This window comes from Triturus cristatus, chromosome 2_1, assembly GCF_964204655.1.
Source record: "Triturus cristatus chromosome 2_1, aTriCri1.1, whole genome shotgun sequence".
NCBI lineage: Eukaryota > Metazoa > Chordata > Amphibia > Caudata > Salamandridae > Triturus > Triturus cristatus.
In genome coordinates, this window is record NC_140581.1 from 276206837 (window position 1) to 276224097 (window position 17261).

The 17261-nt window shown below is 50.3% G+C and overlaps 1 protein-coding gene across 3 annotated transcripts in view; it reads right to left on the reverse strand.

Annotated features, from left to right (window-relative positions):
• Positions 1-17261, reverse strand: part of CPLANE1 (ciliogenesis and planar polarity effector complex subunit 1) — a 2680747-nt gene that overhangs the window by 442748 nt on the left and 2220738 nt on the right. The gene's annotated exons all lie outside the window — the stretch shown is intronic.

Here is a 17261-nt window from a genome sequence, read left to right on the forward strand (position 1 = left end):
CTACGTACATGTCATGTTGTGTATACTGTTACATCAAAAATCTAAGGCTTATTGGTACAAATGTCCTCAGCATGGCTTAGTAAAGCTGTGCTGTCCTAAACTGTAACCGTTGCTGGACAACCCATGTTGTTTTCCCTATTATGAGCTCAGCAGTCATGCAAGCCCAGTGGGTACACTCTAGACCTTTTTGCTGACATCAGAGTGAGTACACACAAACTCAGCCTCCAAACTGTGGAGTATGGTCACTGCCCCCTCAACACAGGCTATGCAGGCACTGGCAGTGTAGTTATAATCCAATGGAGGAGTTCTTTAAACCTACAAGGGGGCTCCCTACCTGCAGACCCCATCAAAAAGGTCTAAAACTGGAATCCCTTGGGCCGTATTACAGATGACTGCACCAGCACTAATTGTCGCTGTGCGCCCGATGGCATTAAAGAGGATAGGTCTGCAATGCGCCGTGATGTTGGCGCAGACTTTGAACTCTGTGTTTATGTGGGGTGTGTCAGTGCGCATATTGTATTAGGGCACAGGCTCAAACGCACATAAACACAAACATACTCGGGCGCACAGCGACCATTAGCGCTGTGTGTAGGGTATGTGTGGCTCACAGCTGGAATAGAGACTATTAGGATCCATCTGGACTCCATGTTTGTGCAGTCGGTACCAGATGGTTGCTTTGCGTACACTGGCTGTGCCCATCTCAGATATACATGCCCTCCAGGTACGCCCCTGAAGACCTTCTTTCCGACACATATAGTAGCTGGCATGTGGGGAAGGCATCCAGGGCATTCCACTGCCCAGAACAGGTTTCCCCGGCTTCAGCTCTGAATGAAAATTTACCTACTTCAGTTTTTGGTGTTGTGGCCTCCTCTGCAATGGGAGCCGATGTACAGTTAGTAAGTAAGTAAGTAAAATTTATTGTTTCTGATTAATTAAAACCATTACAAGATCATAGTAAGTACATATTTCATCAATTTTTAAATTTGAGAGCAGTCTTAAAAGGAAAATGAGTTAAAAAATAAAAGTTCAAGAAATGTTCATAATTCCTTGTTTTTCTGTACACCTTCATCTGTTTTAGGTTGTTTGAGCTTAACTAGTTTCAGAAATTTTACCAACAGACCATTCAGATGTAAAAGTCTTGGGTCAAAGCATGCAATGACTGCTTGTCTCCGGGTACGTATGTTAAGTTTGTTGAAGGTGGTTTTCAGGAGAGCTACTCTTTCCTCTTTTAGCTTTTTGCAGGAGCATATCAGGTGTTCCATATCTTCTTTCCCTGAGCCACACAGCCTACATGTGGGCCCACAATCTTTTCTCAGCCAGGGTTGTAAGTGGGGTGTGGCTGGTAAGATTCCAAGCCTATGTTTTAAAAATGCTTCTTTTGATTTCCTGCAATAACCCAGCCCGAAGTATGCCTGTAGCCCGGGCGATTTGTAAGAGCTCATTATCATCCATGCGTGGCGTCTGTGGGCAAAAGTAGCTTTGTCCTCTATAAAGGAGAGTCGCTTTATGTTCTTATTTACAACACGTTTAAATTGTGCGTTCGAAAGGGAAGTTTCCCATAGATCTTTTAGACCTGTCTTTGCTAGTGACTCCTCTAGGTAGTTTTTTGCAAGTGCAGTGGAGCTGCCACGCAGGTTTTCCCAGAGCTGGTGATTCAGTGTGTTTTCAGGCGAGATCTTTATTTTATACCAGCATTTGATGTATGATCCTCGCCTAGCGAGTAATTGCTTGGTTAAACCAAATTCTAGCCGAATTTGAGCCTGTGAGGTGTATGATGGTAGATTTAAGAGGACTCTGTAAGCTTTTGAGATAGTTGTGTCCAGCAGTTTTGCGTCTGTACCTCTTAAGGCTTCACTACCATAGGTAATTGATGACTCAATTTTTGCTTGTGCAACACGCAGTAGTGGCAGAAGAGTTGGCCCAGATAGATTGGTTTTAAGTCGTCTGAGAGTTGTTGCGATCAGCATACCTTTCCTCTTGGTGGCCTCAAGATGTCTTGAAAACTGGCCACCCCTGTCGACAATGACGCCAAGATATTTGTATTCAGAGCAGTTCTCAATTGCCCTTGTCCCAAAGGACCAGGAGAAGGGTTTTTTTTCCTTGGATATTGTCAGTGTTTTGGTTTTTTCAATGTTGACTTCGAGCAGATTGTCCTCAGCATATCCGTGTAGTACGTTGATAAGGTGTTGCAGGCCTACCTTAGTGTGACTGATCAAAACCACGTCGTCTGCATAGGATATGCTGGGCAGGGTTCGGCCCCCCAAACGAGGGGCGTGTGCGTTGCAGGCCTCTAGAGCTGGTGGCAGATCAGCTGTATATAGGTTGAAGAGAATTGGTGCTAAAACGCACCCCTGCTTGAGGCCTTTTGTTGTTGGTATGCGCCTTGAAAGGTGGGTGCCTTTTCCGAGCTTCACTTGGACCCATGTGTTGGAGTGCAGTTCTATCAAAAGATTTAAGAGTGGTGCAGGAATCCCCCATAAAGCTAGTTTCCTCCACAGATTTGCTCGATTGACATTATCGAAGGCTGCTTTGAAATCTACGAAACAGAAGTGGAGGCTTTGTTTGGTCTGTTTTGCTTTATCAATGAGTAGTGATAAAGCTAAAAGATTTGTTGTTGTTCCAGCATCTCTGCAAAATCCTGTTTGGCTGGGCGGAATTAAGTTGTTCTTGGTAGCCCAATCACGCAGCTGAATCAATAGTAGCCCTGCAAAGTACTTTGCCTCGATGTCCAATAGAGCGATCAGGCGATAATTTTTTGGAAGAGCTCTGTCGCCTGCTTTATATATTGGTGAGATGACTGAGCCCTTCCATGATGCTGGGAGACCCCCGGACAGACTGGCCGATGTACAGTTGATTCTGAGCACAATACACATTGCATGTGAGATGAGGGCGTCCCCGTCTTGCTGGGGATTATGTTCCTCGTCAATTCAGTGACCCATGTCCCTTGTCAACACCATTAGATACAGGCACTTAAAGCAAAATATCATCCTAGGACCGACCTAGTGAGTATATGCTCACTAGTCCATTTGCTCTTTTTGAAAACTAAGACAATAGGTTAGGACCTAAACTGGTTGTTGTACTCCAGCAGACATTTGGATATATCCTTAAATATGCACCAGTGGATTGGCTAGCCCCAGTTACATTAGAAGATGGGTCCTAGTTATGGTGGTGGGTATTTGTAGTTACAGATTTTTGAGATGGCACCTTATATATTTGGCCTTCTTCTTCTTAAAAACATGATGCTGTCAATCCAGTCTACTAATGGTATCCTGTAGGGCACCCAGGGCTGGCTTTCATAGAAGAGAAAGGATATGAGCACTCTCGAAAATCCCTGAAGCCCCACAGGAGAACATTAGTTACATGGTTATACTGACATTACGGATCATATCTCAGCTACAGAAGATGTTCGCAATTTCTATATTTTTTGGGTCAATCTTAATTTGAAGCACCCAGGACCTCTGAGATCCCCACAGTTGAGCAATATCACGCTTAGCCACCATATATCCCAGAGTCACCCACCACGTCTGTGGCGCCGAGCAGTCGGTAGGTTCCCACACATTCAACAGGCATCTCCTCGCTTCGGGTAGCAGCACCACATGCGTAACCACACGCAGGACCTCATGCACACCACGCCAGAATCGCTCCACCTCCGGGCATTCCCACAATATATGCAGAAAGGTCCCCAAAGCGCCACACCCACGCTTACACAACCCGTCCACAGCATAGCCCATACGCAGAAGCCTCGGCCCCGTCATGTAGACTCTGTGGAGTATCTTGAGCTGGACGAAGCGAAGGCGGGCCGGTATGGCCACCTCTTTCGGGGAGGCCACTGCAAGGGTCCAGTCCTCGTCGTCCAGCTCCAGTCCATCGGCAACCCAAGCCTCACGAAGGGCAATCAGCAATCCCGTGCGGTCATTGATCAGTTTTTTGTAGATCAGTGAGATCGTGCTGTCCGGAACGTGTCCATCCAGCACTCTATCCTCAAGGGGGGAACACTCCGGGATGGATGCAACGTCCGGGAAGACGGAGCCCAGTGCATGACGGATCTGCAAATACCGAAAGTACTCCCTGCCATGCAAGTGGAACTCCGTCTGCAGCATCTCGAACGTTTTAAATCCTCCCCTCGTCCAGAGATCCCCCACCTTGCTAATGCCTATCATGTCCCACTTCTCGAAGCCCTTCGAGGTCCACAGGGAGCCCAACTGCTCGGACGCGTAGAGTGGTGACTCCCGGGTCAGACGATCCTTCCACCCCATCGCCACATTAGCCGCGTGCCACACTCGCACCATGACACGCGTGGGGCCGGTCAGCCGAGCGTCGGGCGTGCTGGAGTAGAGCGCTCGATTATAGTCCCCACCCGGGAGTAGCATCTTATCCATTTCGAATGCCGGGTTTAAAGCGGGCCCATACAGGCCGTGATTAATCGCAGCCAGCTGGGAGGCCCAATAGTATTGTTTGATATCCGGGAGGGCAATCCCGCCGTCATACCATGGGAGCGTCAGCTTCGCCAGGGCGATACGCGGCCTCCCGTCCCAGAACAGGCGGCGCTGCAAACTCTCCACCTCACAGAAGTAGCGCGCTGGGACGGGGTCCATAGTATTCTGCAAAGCGTAGAGGAAGCGCGGCAGAGACATCATCTTAAACAATGCCGCCCGGCCGAGCGGCGAGAGCGGCAAGCGCCGCCAGCGCGTGACATCTTCCTTCAGGCGCTGGAGGGGGGGAAACAAGTTCCGATCATACCGGGCCTCCGGGTCCAGAGTAATGAAGACACCCAGGTACCGAAATCCCTGCGGGGCGATCTGGATCGGACAGCCCCGCGGGAGAACGGGCGCCTCCCCAGAGAGAACATACACGCACGATTTAGCCCAGTTGATGACAAGGCCGGAGTTACGACCAAATGAATGCAAAACATCAACCAGTACTATAAGTGAGTTACGTGGGGAAGCTAGGTACAAGAGGATGTCATCGGCGTATAGGGATACGCGGTCCTCATGCTCGGGGGTCCAACGGAGACCACGGATGGAAGGCTCCCACCGCAGCCACTCTGCCAGGGGCTCCAAGGCAAGCGCAAAAAGGAGCGTCGATAAGGGGCAGCCCTGCCGCGTGCCCCGGCCCAGCTCAAACGGAGCCGATACTCTACCGTTCACCACCACCTGCGCCAATGGGCCCGAATACAGCAATTTGACCCAACTGATGAACCCTGCGCCAAAGCCAAACTTCGCAAGCATCGCCCAGATGTATGGCCATTCAAGCGTATCAAACGCCATGGTGGCGTCCAGGGATGCCAAAATGGCCGGCTCCCGTATGTACTGAACACGTGCAAGCACCCCATGCAAACGCCGCAAGTTAAGAGCTGTGTTACGATGGGGAATAAAGCCGGACTGATCCTGGTGAACCAGTTCGCCCACCACGCCGACCAGCCGATTGGCCAGGACCTTGGCGAGAATTTTAGGCTCCGCGTTCAGTAGCGAAATGGGCCGATAGGATGTAACCCGGTCCCGAGGTCTCCCCTCCTTGTGGATAACCACGATTGTAGCCAGACGCTGGTCCAGCGGGAGGGAGCCCACCGAATGGGCCTCCAGGAACATCGATCGAAGATGTGGTGCCAGCGTATCCGGTCTCAATTTGTACAACTCGATGGGGAGACCATTAGGACCCATGGCCTTGCCGGAAGCGACCGAACGTATGGCGAGGGCGATTTCGTCGGAGGTTGGAGCGGCGTCTAACGACACTCTGTCCTCCTCCGAAAGGGAAGGCAGCGCGATATCCCTGAGCAGGGTACGGGAATCCTCTTCAGAGCAGGAAGACACCGGGGAATACACCCCACGGAAATAGTCCGCGAAGCAGGAGACAATTTCTTCCGGCTCAGTAACACACACACCGTCTGTTTTCTCAATCAGCGGGACTACACGACTCGCTCTCTCCTTTTTGTCCAGCCACGCAATCAATTTACCAGCCTTATCACCCACATCATACAATCTCCCCTGTTGCTCTCTACTGAGGCCCCTGGCTGCCTCCGTGACGAGGGCCCTATAGGCCGCTTGCTTGAGTTGGAGGACATGCAATACGGCATCCATCATCCCACTTTCTAGATTACCCTCCAACTCGGCTATCTCAGCTTCCACCCGGGTCACCTCCTCCCGCTCGCGCCTCCGGGTGTGGGAAATGAGGGACAGGGCCTCTCCTCGTAGTACTGTCTTGAATGCCTCCCACAGTGAGACAGCCGAAGGCACGGACCCCACATTCTCGTCAAAGTAGCGCTGGAGGGATTTAATCAATTCAGCGCGAATAGTGGGGTCGCGCAAGTACCAGGGATTGATCGGGACCACCCTACCCTCACCCCTCGGAAAAAGGTCCAGGTGTAACAGGAGCGGGGAATGGTCCGAGATACCCCGTGCCAAATGGCGCACCTCTCCCACCCTCCCAACATAGGCCGCCGGGACCAGGACATAATCTAGTCGTGAGAGACTACCATGGGCCCCCGAATGGAAGGTATACTGTAACTGCGTGGGATGTTTTAAACGCCAGCAATCCACCAATCCCAAAGTGTCTAATAGACCAGAGAGCCACGCTTGGGCCCGGGGGAGGTCCCTAGGGGGGTGACGATCCACAGTCCCGGAAACCACCGCATTGAAATCCCCCCCACCACCAGAATCCCCCCCGGAAGGCCAAGGAGGAGGCGCCCCAGGTCCGCAAAGGTAGTCGACTGCAGCCCCGGTGGGACGTATACTGACACAAAAACCACCACTTTGCCCTCCATCCTTCCCACCAAGACCGCGTAACGTCCCCTGTCGTCATGGAGCACCTCATCAATCTCCAGCGGAAGCGAGTTCTTAACCATGATGCCCACACCCCTTGAGCCAGACGTAAAGCCCGAATGGGCCACTAGGCGATAGCCACGCCGATTCATGGCGCAGAAGGAGTTGCCAATGAGGTGTGTCTCCTGCAGAAAAACTACATCGGGCGAGATTCGCTTCAAGAACTGCAGGACCACCCCACGTTTAATCCTGTCCCCCAGTCCATTCACGTTCCAGGACAAAAGAGTTAGTTCCCTACCCCCCATCATAGACAAGAGCCACCATTCGTCCCCCCGAGAGCACTATAGAGCTAGCACAATGATACTTTTGCCTTGTGGTGAAAACGAACAACACCCCCCCATCCCTACCCACCCACCCCAACAAAACTCCCCCCTCCCTGCACCCCTGCATGAGCCCAAACAGCCCCCCCAACGTGCAGTGTGCCTGTCGCCCCATATATAAAATAAAAACTAGCTAAGCCCCCTAGAGGAGGAGGGAGAACCCCCAAGAGACCCCACACAACCTCCATAGGAGGGGAAATTATACAGACAGATGCTTAATCGAGAGTGGCAACATTTTTGTCCAGAGTGAAGCCCAACATCACCCCCTCAGTCCCGATCCAGTGTGCCGTCTCCCCCCGCCGCCCCCCCCCCGCCCCCCAGATCACGATCCCCAGACAGAGTGTCCAGCCAGTCTCCGGCCGCTTCGGGGCGATCAAAAAAGTGCGTGCGACCCTCTACCTCCACTCGCAGCTTGGCTGGGAAGAGCATTGCGTATTTAAGGTTCAAGTCCCGAAGACGGCGCTTGACGCCCTGGAAGCTCAGTCTCTGCTTCTGGACCGCTGGGGTGAAATCCGGATAAAAGTTCACCTCCAGGTTGTCAAGCTTAACCGGCCCCAACAGTCTGGAGGCTTGCAGGATAGCGTCTCTGTCCCGAAAGTTGAAAATCCGGGCAATGAGGGGCCGCGAAGGGGCTCCAACCTTCGGCCTTCCCCCGGGAACCCTGTGGGCCCGCTCCACCGCGAAGAATTTACTCAGCCCCCGTGGCTGGAGATGGGTAGCGATCAGGTCCTCCACAAATAGGTCCGCCGCCGCTTCCTCCCGTCCCTCGGGTACTCCGATGATGCGAATGTTGTTTCTCCGGGCCCGACTCTCGGAGTCCTCCAGGCGCCGATCCATAAGCGCGCTCGCCTGACTAAGCCGGCGCACCTCTGTTTGTAGCGCCGCCACATCAGTAGTAAGGCCCGATGTGGTGTGGGCCAAAGAATCAACTCGGTCGTTGGTCTTGGAAAGATCGGCCCTCACCAGGCCAACATCCACGAGGACCGAGTCGATCTTCTGTGCCAGTGTGTCGAACCGCTGGCCTACCGAGGCCTTCATCTCGGCAATGGCGCCCATGACATCCCGCAGAGTCAGATCCGTGGGCAGGGCCGGGGCATCAGGAGGGTCCTCAGGGGATTTGTGCGGTCCGCCGGGAGATCCCTTCTGGAGGGTATAGCGGTCCATACTGTTGGCCTGATGGGTGGTGCCACGCCGGGTCGGCTTGGTCTTTGCCCGGTCTCCATCTTGTTTGGTGGCCATGGCCACTAGTCTCCCGGTCGCACCAGTCACGTCGTGAAAGGCAGGCAATCAGGGCCACAAGCTCCGGGGGGGGCCACCCCCGATCGGCGGGGTGGGTCACAGCCGGCGGGCAGGCCAAGTCTCCCAGCGAGACCACACCAACACAAGGAGCCCCGCGACCCAACCCTGCAGTGATTGCAAGGGGGTGCGAAAGCGAAAGCGAAAGCGCGGGGTGCGCGACTCGCCAGGCCCGGCCCGCCGGTGTTGTTCACTTTGTCACTGGGTCACCCCTCAGCGCAAATCCGGGGTCTGGCGAGGAGAAGGCCGCAGACTTCAATCGGTGCTCACTCCGGTGTCCGAGGTCCGATTTGACAACGGGAAACGGGTGCCACCTCAGCTCAGGCTCACCAACACATTCCCCTCATCCGAGACAGGATAAATTCAGGATAGTCGTGGGAGGTTGCGGAGGTCCTCGGGAGCCTCGCACCTACGCGGCCATCTTGGTTGCGCGCTAGGCTCCTCCCACAAGTACTATATTGATCTGGATATTTGCCTAACACACTTACAAAAAAGGCATATGTAGTTACATTTTTATCCACTAGTGGTAGATGAATAATATACTTGTGATAGAATTTAATAGGTACATGTTATGCAGTTGCTCCTGAAAAGATAGCCAAGCCCTGATGAAATACCACTACTGAAATCAGATATTTTGCTTAGCATTACAGATCAATATATCACAGTTTTCAAGCAGGACTCTCAAATGTGAAAAAAGATTGATCCTCGCCACCCTTAAACAGCAAATGCTGAACATTCATTTGTTGCCGATTCTACATGTAATTACGTAGTTACGATATTTAACTGTACTGATTCTCAGTGGACAAGGCTCATTTTGACTTAACTTCTGTTACCTAAAAAATGCTGTGTGGGCTGCATATCTGGAAAAGCAGCCCAGAGGTTTGCTTGCTCCAGTCGGACCCCTTTAAGGGCAGCCCCATCTCCCATTTAGTTTGGACAATACATACTTTAAGGAACCTAACAGACAAGATAATTTTAGTCAGTTGACTATTATTTCCCTTCAAATACCCAGTGGTGCCCAGTTGCCAGTTAGAAATTACAAATACTTTAGTCCAAAAAACAAACATTATGGAAGACTATTGACAGCCTTTATCTGTATTCTGTTTCAAATCAATTAATCCTCAACATTGACCTGAAACCCTAGAAGGCAGACCAACTCATAACTCTACCATAAGGAATGCAGCCCAGTACAAATGCCAGGATCTAATCTGGCAAATGACTAAAAACACCAAGAGGCCAAAAACATACAATATATATTTTAGTTTAAGCTCTTGCAAAGAATAGGATGGGAGGCCCATCACAACCACCAAGATCTTAATTGTACCAACTACAAATTGAGGCCCCATCTCCCATTTAGTTTGGACAATACATACTTTAAGGAACCTAACAGACAAGATAATTTTAGTCAGTTGACTATTATTTCCCTTCAAATACCCAGTGGTGCCCAGTTGCCAGTTAGAAATTACAAATACTTTAGTCTAAAAAACAAACATTATGGAAGAATAATTGACAGCCTTTATCTGTATTCTGTTTCAAATCAATTAATCCTCAACATTGACCTGAAACCCTAGAAGGCAGACCAACTCATAACTCTACCATAAGGAATGCAGCCCAGTACAAATGCCAGGATCTAATCTGGCAGATGACTAAAAACACCAAGAGGCCAAAAACATACAATATATATTTTAGTTTAAGCTCTTGCAAAGAATAGGATGGGAGGCCCATCACAACCACCAAGATCTTAATTGTACCAACTACAAATTGAGGCCAAAGATTTATACTGAAGAAAGGACACGCATGGTGCAGCAAGAGGAAGCTATGTGCCAAAATTGAGAAAGACCTTCCCATTAGTAAGCATGGCAAATGTAAACCTTTGTGACTTCCACTTATATGACCTCTATGTATTACTTCCTTTAAAGGTTTCTACTGTAGATAGTTATCATGCCAAATTGTTGATTCTTGATAAATAATATAGATGATGGATCTGGACTACAAAAAAACATAATGACTGATTAGGCTTTAGTGTAGGCTCTTCATCAGCACCATAACAAGTATTTGCACCATCATTGACCCAGTCTCTCACTGCTATGTTCTAAAGCAATCTCAATTAGATTGCATGAGGTTGTACCATAACAGAGAAAACAGCCTTAAGTGAGATAAGTATGGAGAACAGAGTTCAGTCAATAAAGCAAATGCTTTCTGATTAGGGTAAGATTATTGGGCAGGCAGGCAGGCAGAGGATGCAGTAGCAATTTACATCACGGTAATGCATATTTGGGAACCTGCATAAGAAAACAAATATATGAGACTTCTGGCCAGGATGATGATCTAGAAAATATGAAGAGTGTGCTTTCTCTACAAAATGCTTTCTAGCTCCCAACTAGACAGCACACGATCTTCTGCTTTTTAACACTGGGCTTAGAGGCCACTAATTGATTATCATTAGTTGGTTTCATTGTCACTCAATTGCTTTCAACTTATTAGTCAGCTGCTGTAGACTTCCTTCAAGTGTGTGTCCCTCCCCTGGAGCATGAATGCAGCACTTGTGTCCTATCACTGCTCATTTTTTTTATTTTCAACTTTTTTCTTTGTGTTTAGGCACAATACCAGTGTGTCTTTCAGCTGACTCCACAGTGTACTTCCCTCACTCTGTGTTCCTCCCTCCCTATCTGTTTGGTCACCCTTGCACACACTCCCAACTTCCCTCATCTGTGTTACTTGCCCAAATCCATTGTTGGCTGCGTTGCTGCTTTCACCATCCAGCCCCCCTAACTCATTCTGTTTGCTGTTGTCCATGTTGTTGTCAATTCTGATTGCATCACTGTGCTTTTTGTTTTTAACCTTCCGGCCATGTAGTACAGCAACCAAGCTTCTGTACAACATGGCTAAAAGACACTGACATAGAAAGCCATTAGTTCTCATTTAGGCGAGGCCTATTGGCTTTGCCAAATGTTTGTTTATGTTACCAGTTTCAAAGCCAAGCCAACCAAACGTTTCCAAAAATTACTAGCACAAACAATAGGAAATCAGTAGGTTATTCCACTTGAAAAGCAAACCTAGCAAAGAATATTTCTTAAAATCATTAGTACACCTCCTTCTCTGATGACTCAAGGGTTAAACTAGTACTGAAATCACAGACACATTTGGCTTTGATGCTGTGAAAACCCTTTAAGTTAAGCATGAGGATTTGTACTAACTGTTTTTATATTATGTGAATAGAAGTAGCACCTTTGCACAGACTTTACGGTTCAACTGGTATGAGAACTATTTTTTTTTGTGCACAGGGGTAGTAGACTTGCTGTGAGTATTTTATTTATTTGATCAAAACAGGCAGTGCACTAGATACAAGTGTGTTATTTGTTTGAAAAAAAGACAGGTATATTTGCTATAACTAATATTTGTTTACGGTGAATGTTGCTCTTGTTTTAACATACTAATATCTGTTTGGGGAAGAGGAAGAGTGCAATGTTTGTTCAGTGAGTAGGTAATACGCTTGTTAGAAGAGACCAAAGGGGTACATTTATAATGGAAAGGCTATTTCATTGGTGAAGAATGATACTGCAATTGGTTTTATAGGGCTATTTATGGTACTAGTGGACACTGGAACCCTTGCACATATTAATTTGAAATGTGTGAATTCCCTAAGCAAAATACAATGATCTTGTCTGTTGCTAGGATATTACATTTGTCAGAGTTCATGTGTATGCTGAAAAAAACTACCATAAACAAGTACGTTTACAAAATAAGAACTGCAAATGGCACAAGTGCCAATAGAACTAGAATTTAGTCCAGTAGTCTATTTCATGGAAAAGGATCATGTTGAATTTTAGAGCTAACTTGAGTCCCAATTTCAGATATTTAAAGAAGGTTTAGCAGTATGTATTTAAAAAAAAACTGTTGGAAATATGATCACATATATGATTAGTAATAAAACAGTAATTATGTACTATAACATTTTTAAATAAGTAGTTCAAAGTTCTAGCATTGCTTTGGGTTTTTTAAATGTTTGAATTTGGTACTAAAGTTATGAGTTATTTGAAAACCATAGAGTATTCTGTTAGAATGTGCTTGAGATAAATGAAAGTTCTTGTTACAACAATTGAAAAACATGCAGTGAAACTAACGAATAAGTTAATTACCTTCAATAACGATATATCTGTAAGAAACATAGGTTAGATATAGATTCCTTACCTGAGAATTACCCCCAGGCGTCAGACTGGATCTGGAAAGTTTTTTGTCAGCAGTACCCCTGCGCGTCGGAAGGTGGCGTCGGTTGTATCCGCGTTTGTTGTTGGTGTCGTGGTCACCGGGATGACGTTGCGGTAGCTACATAGACACCGCCCTCGCACGCTGACCTCAGTTCTGTACACGACTTTTCACGCCAGAAGAGCAGAGCCATGCAAGACACTGACCACCGGTGCACAAAACTAGGGCCCTGAAAGGATGTCCTTAACCCTAATAGTCAGTTCGCAGAACAGGGAGGACGGGTGGGGCGGCAAGGAATCTTTAACTAACCTATGTTTCGTACAGATATATCGTTACCAAAGGGAAGTAACTTGTTCATCTGAACGAAACAATTAGTTATAGATCGCTTACCTTAGAATAGATACCCCAGCAATACCAACCACGGTGGTGGGTCTGCGAACTAAGTACACACCAGAAAGTCCTGGAGAACAGAACGGCCAAAGAAACCGTCTCTCCGGACTTGGCTGTCCAGGCAGTAGTGTTTAGTGAACGTGTGCAACGATGCCCATGTAGGTGCCTGACAGATGTCATTTTGGGGGACTCCTTGTCCCAAAGCAGTGGTAGCTGCCATCGCCCTGGTGAAATGGGCACGCAGCCCCACTGGAGGCTCCTTCTTTGCCAAAGAATAGCAGGCTTTGATGCACAGAACATCCCACCTGGAGATGGTTCGTTTGTGCACGGTCCGACCTTTCTTAGTGCCCACGTAACCAACAAAGAGCTGGTCATCCACCCAGAATTGTTTGGTGCAATCCAAGTAAAAGGAAAGCACACGTTTTGGATCAAGACGGTTGAGCCTCTCTTCCTCTTTTGAAGGATGCGGAGGCAGAAAGAAGGTGGGCAAAGTGAGGGTTGGGCCAATGTGGAAAGAAGTAACCACACTGGAAGGACGACCTTGTCCTGATGGATAGCCAGAAAGGGAGGTTTGGAAGAAAGAGCTTGTAGCTCACTCACCCTGCGTGCAGAGGTGATGGCCACCAGAAAGGCAGTTTTCAAAGTGAGAAGTCTGAGAGGACAGTTATGTAGTGGCTCAAAGGGAGCGCACATAAGGTAGGTAAGAACCAAGTACAAGTCCCACGAGGCATTACAAAGGGAACAGGAGGAAAAAGATGAGTGATGCCCTCAAGGAATCTATTGGCAACAGGGGACTTGAAAAGAGAACGCTGATCAGGAAGCCTAAGGAAGGCTGAAATGTCCGAGAGGTAGCTCTTTAGAGTGCCCAGCGCAGAGCCCTGCTGGGCCAAAGAAAGGAGGAACAAGAGAACCTCAGAAAGAAGGGCAGAAAGGGGATCCACAGCCTTTGCAGTGCACCATGCCACAAATTTGTTCCATCTGCAGGCGTATACCATCTTTGCGGAGGGACGACTGGCTGCCAAGATATCGCAGACTTCGGGAAGCAGGTCAAACAACGTCAACTGCCGCCGCTCAATCTCCACGCAAGGAGGTGGAGCCTGGACAGGTTCGAGAGGAGGACCGCCCCCTGCTGCTGCAACAGAAGATCCTCCTGACAAGGCATTCTGATTGGAGGATCGGTGGCCATGTTGAGCAGCTCGGGATACCAGTCTCTTCGTGCCCAAGAAAGACTTAGGCCTAGTCGTGATTGATCTTCTTCAGCACTCTGGGCAGAAGTGGTATAGGCGGAAAGGCGTATAGAAGACCACAACTCCACTCTGGAAGAAGAGCGTCGCCTAGCGAGTCCCACCTTGGAAATCCCCACTGCTGAAAGAGACCTTGCACCACCTCCGAATGAAGATGCCATTCGTGATCCATCATGCTCCTGCAGCTGGGTTCGTCCGTCCAGGTGTTCAGAGAACCTGTCAGATGTTGAACCACCAGGGATATGCCCTGATGTTCCAGCCATGTCCAGAGGTGGAAGGCCTCCAGACATAGGGTCCACGACCCCACCCCCACCTTGTTTGTTGCAGTACCAGATGGCTGTGGTGTTGTCCGTGAAAACCTGCACTACTCTTCACCGGACAGAGGGAAGGAATGTCTTGAGTGCAAGACGAATCACCCGAAGCTCCAGTAGGTTGATGTGGAGCCCGGACTCCGCCGGAGACCAGAGACCTCGGATCTCCGCCTCCCCCATGTGGCCCCCCACATTCAAGGAGTGATGCATCGGTCACCACTGTGAACTCTGGTTGAGCATGGGAGAGGGATCTGCCTTCGACCCAATCCTGGTTCGTAAGCCACCACTGCAATTGGTGTGCAGTGCCCTCCGAGATCTGGACGCAATCGGACAGATTCCCTTGATATTGGGCCTACTGGAACTTCAGGTCCCACTGCAGAGCCCGCATATGCCATCTGGCATGATCTACCAGCAGGATGCAGGAGGCCATCAGACCCAGCAGCCTGAGGGTCATCCTGACCGAGACCCGGGATAGAGGCTGAAAGATCGGAATCATAGCCTGAATATCCCGACTCGCTGTTCGGGATGATAAACCCAAAACTGCGTCGTGTCCAGAACCACTCCGATGAAGAGGAGCTTCTGAGAGGGGGGTCAGGTGTGACATCGGTACATTGATGGAGAACCCCAGCGAATGCAGGAGGTCAGCCATAGTCTGGAGGTGGGAGACGACAGCCTGGGGTGAGCCTGCCTTCAGCAGCCAGTCGTCGAGATAAGGGAAGACTGGAACCCCTGATCTGAGCAGGTGAGCTGCGACCACCGGCATCACTTTTGTGAACACCCAATGGGCACTGGTAAGGCCAAAGGGGAGCACGGTAAACTGAAAAAGCCCGTGGCCTACCGTGAACCGTAGGTAATGCCTGTGGGCCGGCAGGACGGGGATGTGGAAACAGGCGTCCTGCAAGTCCAACGCTACCACCCAGTCTCCAGGGTCGAGGGCAGACAAGACCTGAGCGAGCGTCAATATTTTGAACTTCTCCTTCCAGAGGAAGCAGTTGATGTTCCGGAGATCCAAGATAGGATGCAGGTCTTTGTCCTTTTTGGGCACCAGAAAGTAGTGGGAATAACAACCATGACCTACTTCTGGGGCAGGAACGCGCTCAATGGCTCTCTTGGCCAAGAGTGCCGAAACTTCCTGTTGGAGAAAGGACAGGTGATCCTTCGACATGCGATGGTACAGAGGTGGCATGGATGGAGGGGTAGTCTCGAAGGGGAGGGAGTAGCCCCTTTGGACTATTTGCAAAACCCACCTGTCCGACATGATGGTGCGCTAGTGGGGGGAGGTGATGGCGGATCCTGCCGCCCACTGGCGTTTGGTGGCCCTGAAAGGTCGGACTAGGAGGGTTTGGATGCTGCTGCAGAGGGGGCTGTGGTGGACTGGCCCGGCTATTGGCCCCCAGAACAACGACGATGGTTCCCACGTCCCCGGACACGCTGGGGTTGAACAGCTTGCACCGGCCTGTGGCTCTCGGCTGGACGTAGCGGGGTTCCCCTTCCGTAGCCGCGAAAGGCAGACTGCGCAGGGCGGGTGGTGGAGAGACCCAAGGACCTGGCCATAGCCAGAGAGTCCTTAAAATGCTCTAGCACGTTGCCTGCCTTGTCGCCGAAAAGGCGACGGCCATCAAAGGGTATGTCCACAAGTCCCCCGAAAAACTAGTGGAACACAAGCAGGCGTAGCATTGAAGGGCTACGGACGTGGAAATCGTCATGCCAAGTGCGTCGGCGGTATCCAGCCCACAGTGGATGGTAAACTCCGCTGTGTCTCTCCCTTCAGCAACCGCTCGAGAGAGCACGGCCCGGAGTGGGTGTAACGGCCCAATAGACATGCGGTGTTTACTGACCGCAGTCTCAAGCTGGAGCAAGAAAACATCATCTTCCCAAGATGATCCAGCTTTTTAGATATCCTGTCCCGGGGAGCGGTAGAGAATGATCCCTTGGATGTGAAGGCTTGGACTACTAAGCTCTCAGGGGTGGGGTGTAGGGAGAGGAAAGTGGGTCGCCCAGGGCCAGCCGGTGATGTCGGGCAATCATCCTGTCCAAAGGAGCCCCTGTGTTGGGCCTGGACCAGGGGCCCAAAAGGATGTCTGTTACGGATTCATTAAACGGCAGCAGGGGCTCCGGAGAGCTCACTGTTGGTTGAAGCACCTCTGTCAGGAGGTTAGTTCTGACTGCCACCATAGGTAGCTCGTGGTGGAGAGCCTCAGCCGCCCTACGCAACACCACTGCGTATGACGCTCCCTCCTCCGTAGCCATGGTAGGATGAGACAACATGCCAAGGTCTGGTGGGGTATCCGAACCACTGGCTTCCCCCAGTTCCTCTCTCCAGTCCTGCTCCTACACCAACTGGTCTGTTAAAGGGTCTCCAGAGCCCTCCCAGTCCTCCTCCCCCTCCTCTGGCTGCCAATCTGGTCTCAAAGAGCCAGGGTAGACCAGGGGCAGAAATGTACACGTCGGCGTCGAACCCGGTGTCGGTCGACGCCGGTCCGTCTCCGTGTCTACCTCGAGGTGGAGGCCGGGGTCGTTGTCGGCTGGTGACACAGCCAAAGCCGGTGGCGGACGTGGTGCTGGTGGAATCGGTGCCGGGGGAGGCGTAACAAGGTCGACCGGCGCTGATCCGGATCCAGGCCTGGGTCCAGGGGAGACCCTGCAGCGCAGAGACAGAAGACGCCGAAGGCCCAA